The 6,732-nt window shown below is 39.9% G+C and overlaps 1 protein-coding gene across 2 annotated transcripts in view; it reads left to right on the top strand.

Moving 5' to 3' along the window:
• The first annotated feature begins 1,468 nt into the window (after positions 1–1,468).
• Positions 1,469–6,732, top strand: part of FHL5 (four and a half LIM domains 5) — a 53,271-nt gene continuing 48,007 nt past the window's right edge. For both annotated transcript variants that reach the window (XM_086317674.1, XM_086317673.1), the window contains exon 1: positions 1,469–2,607. The gene's annotated coding sequence lies outside the window, so the exon portion shown is untranslated. The remainder of the gene's footprint in view (positions 2,608–6,732) is intronic.

The raw sequence follows: 6,732 nt of genomic DNA, 5'->3' as shown, positions 1-6,732 counted from the left end.
TTGCACAGAGTCAGACACGACTGAAACGACTTAGCAGCAGCAGCAGCAGCAGCAACAACAATCCAAGTGAGAAATGTGAGGGCCAGAATGCAGGGATAATGACAAATCTAGGAAATATTTAACAAAGTAGAACCACCAGAAGTTGAGGATGGGGATGAATGATGGGGATGGTGGAGACTAATTGAGGAAAGTGACAAGTCCAAGGTATGATGGATTAGGTGATTGTGCCATGTCCTGAGACAGGAAATGCAGCAGACTCATCTGTACAGTGAGAGGTGGGGAAAAGATAAAAGTGTTTGTTTGGGAGGCCTACAGACCTCTGTGCAAAGAGGATACAAGCGAACAGACAATAGGATACAGGCCTAGAACCTTAGACAGCAATACCAGCTGAGAATACAGGCTTAACAGTCATAATATATTACTAATCGTTTTCATGAGAAAACCCATGGAGAGTGTAGAGAAGCATTCTGAACTGACAATGAAGTTCTAGGGAAGGGTGAGGTGAATAAAGGGAAAGGAGGTTGAAGATGCTAAGCCCAAGGAGAAAATTGAGAGAGAATGATTTAGTGAGACCAAGGGAAGAGAGTTTCAAAAAGAAATGGACATGGCAGAGATGAGAAATTTCAGGTAAGATTAAAGACAGTTACTCTTAGGAGTGTTAACTAAGATATTTTATGAGCTTAATGGAGCTACGTGGAATAGTTTGAGAATGGAGCGGGAGGATCTTAGGTTGGATGCGTGAATGAAGATTACCCTCTCAGGAAAACACAGGGGCAATAAAGAGGGTTCCATAACTACATGGGGACATAGGCGACTTTATAACTCCTGGACTCTACTTCCTCACCTTTAAAAGGAGAAAATTAATGCCAGTCTGCCCGTGGCATCATAAGAATTAAAAGCTATTACTAATAATAGGTTTTATGTTAGATTGAATGTTTTATAATAGTTTGAATGTTCTCTTGTCCTTTCACTGAATCAATTTGTTGCTGCTCATCACAATGTTTTCATTTTCATAATATCTTTATCATCAAAGTCAGGTGAATAACAAGGCACTGAGTTGACTGCCTTTATATATTTCCCTAGCTCCAGTTTTTTGATTGTATGTAACTGAGTTTGACCTCAGAAAACATTAACATATTTCTTTGGCACCTCGAACAAGGACAGGTCAAGTTTGGTCTGGGAATAGATGGCGTTAAAGCAGAACATTTCCTTCCTCACCCACCTTTACAAACTGAAGAAATGGCCTTAAACAGAGAGATTAAAAGTAAATGTCACCTGCTTTATAGATAAATATGACCCACTGAGAATTCCTGTTGTAGATTAGTTCAGTATTCAAACATTTCTTTAGATCCAGCTCCTGAAATATCTGGCCACTTTTTAAGTTTTGACTTCAGATTTCAAAAGCCTGAGTTTGTGCTTAAGTGAAGTCATACAGCCATGGACGTGACATAACAATTGTTGCCAGCTCATAGGGAAAGAGGCAGCAGCAGGGAAGGCCAGGTCCACAGTTCAGGTGCAGGAAGCAGTAACTACTTTGAGTTATCTGAGTCAGGTCTAAGGCTCAAAGTTCACCAATTTCCCAGGAAGGCAGTGATAGAGGCCACACCCCACGATTCATCTCTCAAGCTACCAAAAACGATACAGGTGAGAACATCGGGCCTCATCTCTTTCCAGATATTTCAACAAAAAAGCTCTGTAATTTGTCCATTTCTAACCTATAAGAAGATCTGATTTTAGCTCAGTTGGTAAAATAGCTGCCTGCAATGCAGGAGACTCCAGTTTGATTCCTGAGATGGGAAGAACTCCTGGAGAATGGATAGACTACCCACTCCAGTATTTTGGGGCTTCCCTGGTGGCTCAGACAGTAAAGAATCTGCCTGCAATGCAGGAGACCTGGGTTCAATCCCTGGGTTGGGAATATCCTCTGAAGAAGGGCATGGCAACCCACTCCAGTATTCTTGCCTGGAGAGAATCCCTATGGACAGAGGAGCCTGGCAGGCTACAGTCCATGGGGTCGCAGAGTCAGCCATGACTGAGCGACTAAGCATAGCACACAGCAACCCATAAGAAGGATTCTGTCACTGAAATAACAGCAACAATAACAACAACCAAAAAAAAACAAAAAAACAAAAAACAGGAAATACATCATTGTCTATAGAAAAAATGTTTTAATTTAAATATACCCTCAATTTAGCCTAGGCAGTGGAAATTTCTTGAGTGTATGTGAATGTCTGTATGTGCACTTTATACTTTAAACTTTCTGGAGATTATCTAGACGTTTCATGTACTAATTCTGGCAGGATTTCCCTTTAAGGATGTCCTGCAGAGAATTTGCTACTCATAATTTTAAGTAAAAATTGACGAGTGCTTTTTCAGCCCAGTAGGAGTCAGCTATGTACATGTCACAAGACTTGGAGGAAACCCACACACCCTCCTATTTTCTTCCACAAAGTTAAAAAGGCTGCAGTTGGGAGGGACCCTCAGTTTTGGTGGCCCATTCTGTACCTCTTGGAGGTAACATATGAATGTGTTGGAGGGGAAAGTAAATCATCATATATTCTCCTTTCATCCTGTTTAAACTGTTGGAAGAAGCGGCTTTAAGAAAAAGTAAGTTTTGTTTTCTTCTCCTTAATGTTGTCTTTGCATTTCTAATTTTTTTTTAAGTGCAGGAGATTCTTATAAACTTTCTCATGTCTACTTAAAGGAAACTTTGTGGTGACTTGGTTTTACTTGGCAAGCAAGTATATATCTTGAAGTTTCTTAGAAACTTTTTAAAAGGCATTTGAGCCAGCAGTTATCAAACTTTATATGCTGAGCTTTTCAGATTTCTCAATTTGATGCCATGTGTATAAAGGCAACGTAGTAGCCAGATAACTCTTTTGCGTTGTCTCCTGAGTTCTGAAAATTGTCTATAATTGGAGATACAACTTCATTGTATTCATAAAAAAGGGAATGACTTGATTCTGGGGTTTTAATTGGCTTAATTTATTTGAATGACTAACTTTATCACTAAGGATATTTTATGGCTGGATTTATATATCCAGAGCACAATTTAAAGTCATTTACAGATTTTGAGTTAGTGAGATTCCTGCTATTAAAAAAAAGAAAAACTGCCTATTTTTCACAAGCAGGCATAAAGACAATTCCTAATGTTAGGCTTTCTAAGATTGAATTAAAATGTCTGTGTGCCTGACCCATGTGTAATATGCTGAATGAATCTAAAGCACTGCTTCTTGAAACAGTATTATGAAAGCAGAAGTATGCTTCCCATATGTGTTTATACTTTTTCCCTCTCTAATCAGATTCTTTTTGGTGTCTGTTATCCATTTGAAAACCAAATGCAACTCAACTTGTCAATTTGGGTTTTGGAAATGTGGGAACCAAAAAGAATCATTAATAAAATGTGTAATTCTTATAAATAAAATGTAACAAGTCATTTTAGCTGTCATTTCACATTCACAATATTATCATGTATAGGTTCTAGGATTTTTATTAGCAACATATATGGATTAAAATTTAGCACAAACAATTGCAGATATACACATCGCACAGGATATTTCTTAACATATTTGTTATGATATGTGCCTAAAGCCATAATCCAAACTGCTTGGTGGGAAAGGTAAACTCTGACATCTGTTTTCTACACTTGTTCTATTTATTCCCATGTGTTGTCATTAGCTGCCAATTCCGGGACTGTTCTACCTAAATAAGAGCAGTAGATTTGTGCTTTAATGTAACATCACCTCACTGACAAGTCTACCTCTTATTTTTATTATATTTGCCAACAACATTCTGAGTAAAGTTGGATTAGTTTGGGTTGCTTAAGCAAGGCTAGCAACTTTCTACTATAATATTGAAAATAAAATTTTTTCTAGAACATGCTGCATAAGCTTAGATTTGTTTTTTCACATTTTCAATCTAGGAAATGACCTCTTTAGAATTGAAAACCAAATACTTGGGTTCACGTGGAAAGTTCTGAATCAGATGTCAGTTAAACAACCTTATATTTCCACGTTCTTGTAATTCTCTTTATCCTTTCTGATTGTCATCATTTTTCTTGGTTACCTTTTGGCCCCCTGGAAGGAACTGTGAATAGGAAGGGAAGGAGAAGGAGGATACGGGACTCCTTCCTGCCACAACAGCTCAAATCCCTCCAAAATTATCAGCTTGAGCACTATCTCCACAATAGACTTGGGATCACAGATTCTCTTAACAATCTGAGAATCAATGGACATGTCTCAGAAGAAAAAAGGCACATGGTATATAGACTTTTTATCCTTAACATTTCTGGGGTTGATATACTCTTGAAACCTGTTCTTGAGTATTCTTGAGGTGTCCTGATTATGAACTACTATTCTCTATGAAACCTGGAGTTGGGTTTATGCAATCTTTAAACGGATTAAGGTGGAAGTATGTCTGACTCTCTCAATTTACCCAAGGACAGGAAAGGTTAAGGCAAAGATTTTAGCTGAAGATGACATTTAAGGGTTAATTTTTGAAGTAGATACATGGTTAATCCATAGTCATACTTGTTCTGGACAGCATGTCCACTGATATAAAAGTGGAAGATTCAAATGTCAGAAGTTTCTTCTGTGGAGACTAATGCTTAGAAAGGAAAGGTGATAGGACTAAGCCTCTAGAGACCCCAGAATGTGGAACAGGTGACTGAAGGGGCACCTACCTATTCTCTGGCCATTCTCCCAAATCCCCATACCGACCTATTGGTAGATTGGGGCATAAAAGGAAAGATCTAAACCAGTGCCCATTATCTCATATCTTCTACTTCAGGGTTCACGGACTTTAATCTTTCCTTCTTTATTGGCTCCTCTCATCATCATATACTTCTGCACACAGTATATCATCTATGAGGACTTGTCTAATCATTGCCCAGAAAGGGTTCGGCAGGGCAAAGTCTGGATGGCTCCTTCCAGCTGGTTTATAGATTGTGCGATGTCCTCTGAGTTGCTCCCTCTTGACAACTGAACTCGCACAGTGTGATAACCTAGTGATTGCACTGTTTTCATCAGTCACGTTTTTACAAATGGGTAGACTCATTCATCGGAGAAGGCGATGGCACCCCACTCCAGTACTCTTGCCTGGAAAATCCCATGGATGGAGGAGCCTGGTAGGCTGCAGTCCATGGGGTCTCGAAGAGTCGGACATGACTGAGCAACTTCCTTTTCACTTTTCATTTTCATGCATTGGAGAAGGAAATGGAAATCTAATCCAGTGTTCTTGCCTGGAGAATCCCAGGGACAGGGGAGCCTGGTGGGCTGCCGTCTATGGGGTCACACAGAGTCGGACACGACTGAAGTGACTTAGCAAAAGCACAAAATCATCATTTAAGCATATTCAAATCCCCCATCTTGAAAAGCTTCTGCTTCATTACCAAGCTTTTCCAGTTTACCCTCATTCCTAAGCTTTATAGATCAATGTCCTGAAAGTATTGTCTACACTCTGTAAAGAATCCCCATTTTCTTAGCCCTCACTTCTCAATCTATTGCTGTCTGGCTTTGATCCTCATCAGTTTTCCCCAGCTCTCACTGAGCTGATCAATCGCTAGTGTATTGCTAAATCCAGCAGAAATTTCTTATTCTCTTCTTACTGTTTCAGAACCATTTTACCTTAGTCTCCACTTTTCCCATCTTGAAACACTCTTTACCCAGAGCTTCCATCATGTCCAACTCCTAGTTTTCCTCCCACCTCTAAGACCACTACACTCAGTCAGTTTCACAGATTCTTCTTCCTCTTTCCTTTATCCTAGACTTCTTTTCTCTTTCTGAGCAATGTCACAGCTTCAGTTACAGTCTATTCTATATGCTTAGGTGTCTGAAATCTTTATGTCCCGCTAAGATATCTTTCCTGAGCAACAAACCTCTATGTCTGATTGTCTGCTGAATATAGGACTTCCCAGAGCAGGTGTAGACCTTAGTGAATACAATGGAGTAAATGCAGGGACATGAAGGGCAAGCCAGGTAGAATTTTGACCTAGAATTTGCCCTGGGATCCCTTTCAAAATGTCCAAGGAATTTATGTGGTTTCCTCACTCACTCTTTGGACCTGACTGAATAGTTCTCCTTGACTTTCCCACAGTCCTCTCAAGTCTCATTTTAATCTAAAAGTAAACTCATCAACCAACTGCCTCCCATACTTTCCACCCTCTTCCCCCAAGTATCCTCGTACAGAAAATGACACCATGATACAACCAGTTGCTCAAGCCAGAAACTGGAGGTGAACTGACTCCACCTCTCCCTCAATTTATATACCCAAAGAATCTCCAAATTCTGTTCACACTACCTCATCCACTCACCAGCTTCCCTCCTTCATCACTGCCATCGCCCTATTTCAGGCTGCCATCCTCCTCTATTTGGTGAACAGTAGTCCTTTCATGGGTCTCCCTGACTCCAGAATTGCCTTCTTTGGCTTCACTCCCCATACTGAAGCCAGAGTGATTGACGTGAAACTATTGGTCTAAAAATAGATTTGATTTTGACCATCTCTTACTTCAAGCCTTTTCCTGACTCTCCACTGGCCTTAGGATAATGTCCAGATTCCTTCTCAAAGTTAAAGAGAAGCAGCAGAGTTCAGTGGGCTACAGCAGAAGTTCCAAAACTTTAAAGTGCTCAGGAACCACCTTGTTAAAATGTCTATTCTGATTCTGTAGGTCTGGGTTGGTGCCTCAGTTGTTGCATTTTTAACAAGTTCCCAGGTGATACTGATAATACTGGTTCA

The sequence above is a fragment of the Bos grunniens genome, chromosome 9 (assembly GCF_055505025.1).
Source record: "Bos grunniens cultivar Pamir isolate PY7600 chromosome 9, Bosgru_T2T1.0, whole genome shotgun sequence".
Lineage (NCBI taxonomy): Eukaryota > Metazoa > Chordata > Mammalia > Artiodactyla > Bovidae > Bos > Bos grunniens.
The sequence above is the reverse complement of the archived record's forward strand: the minus strand, read 5'-3'. Positions and strand labels throughout refer to the sequence as shown.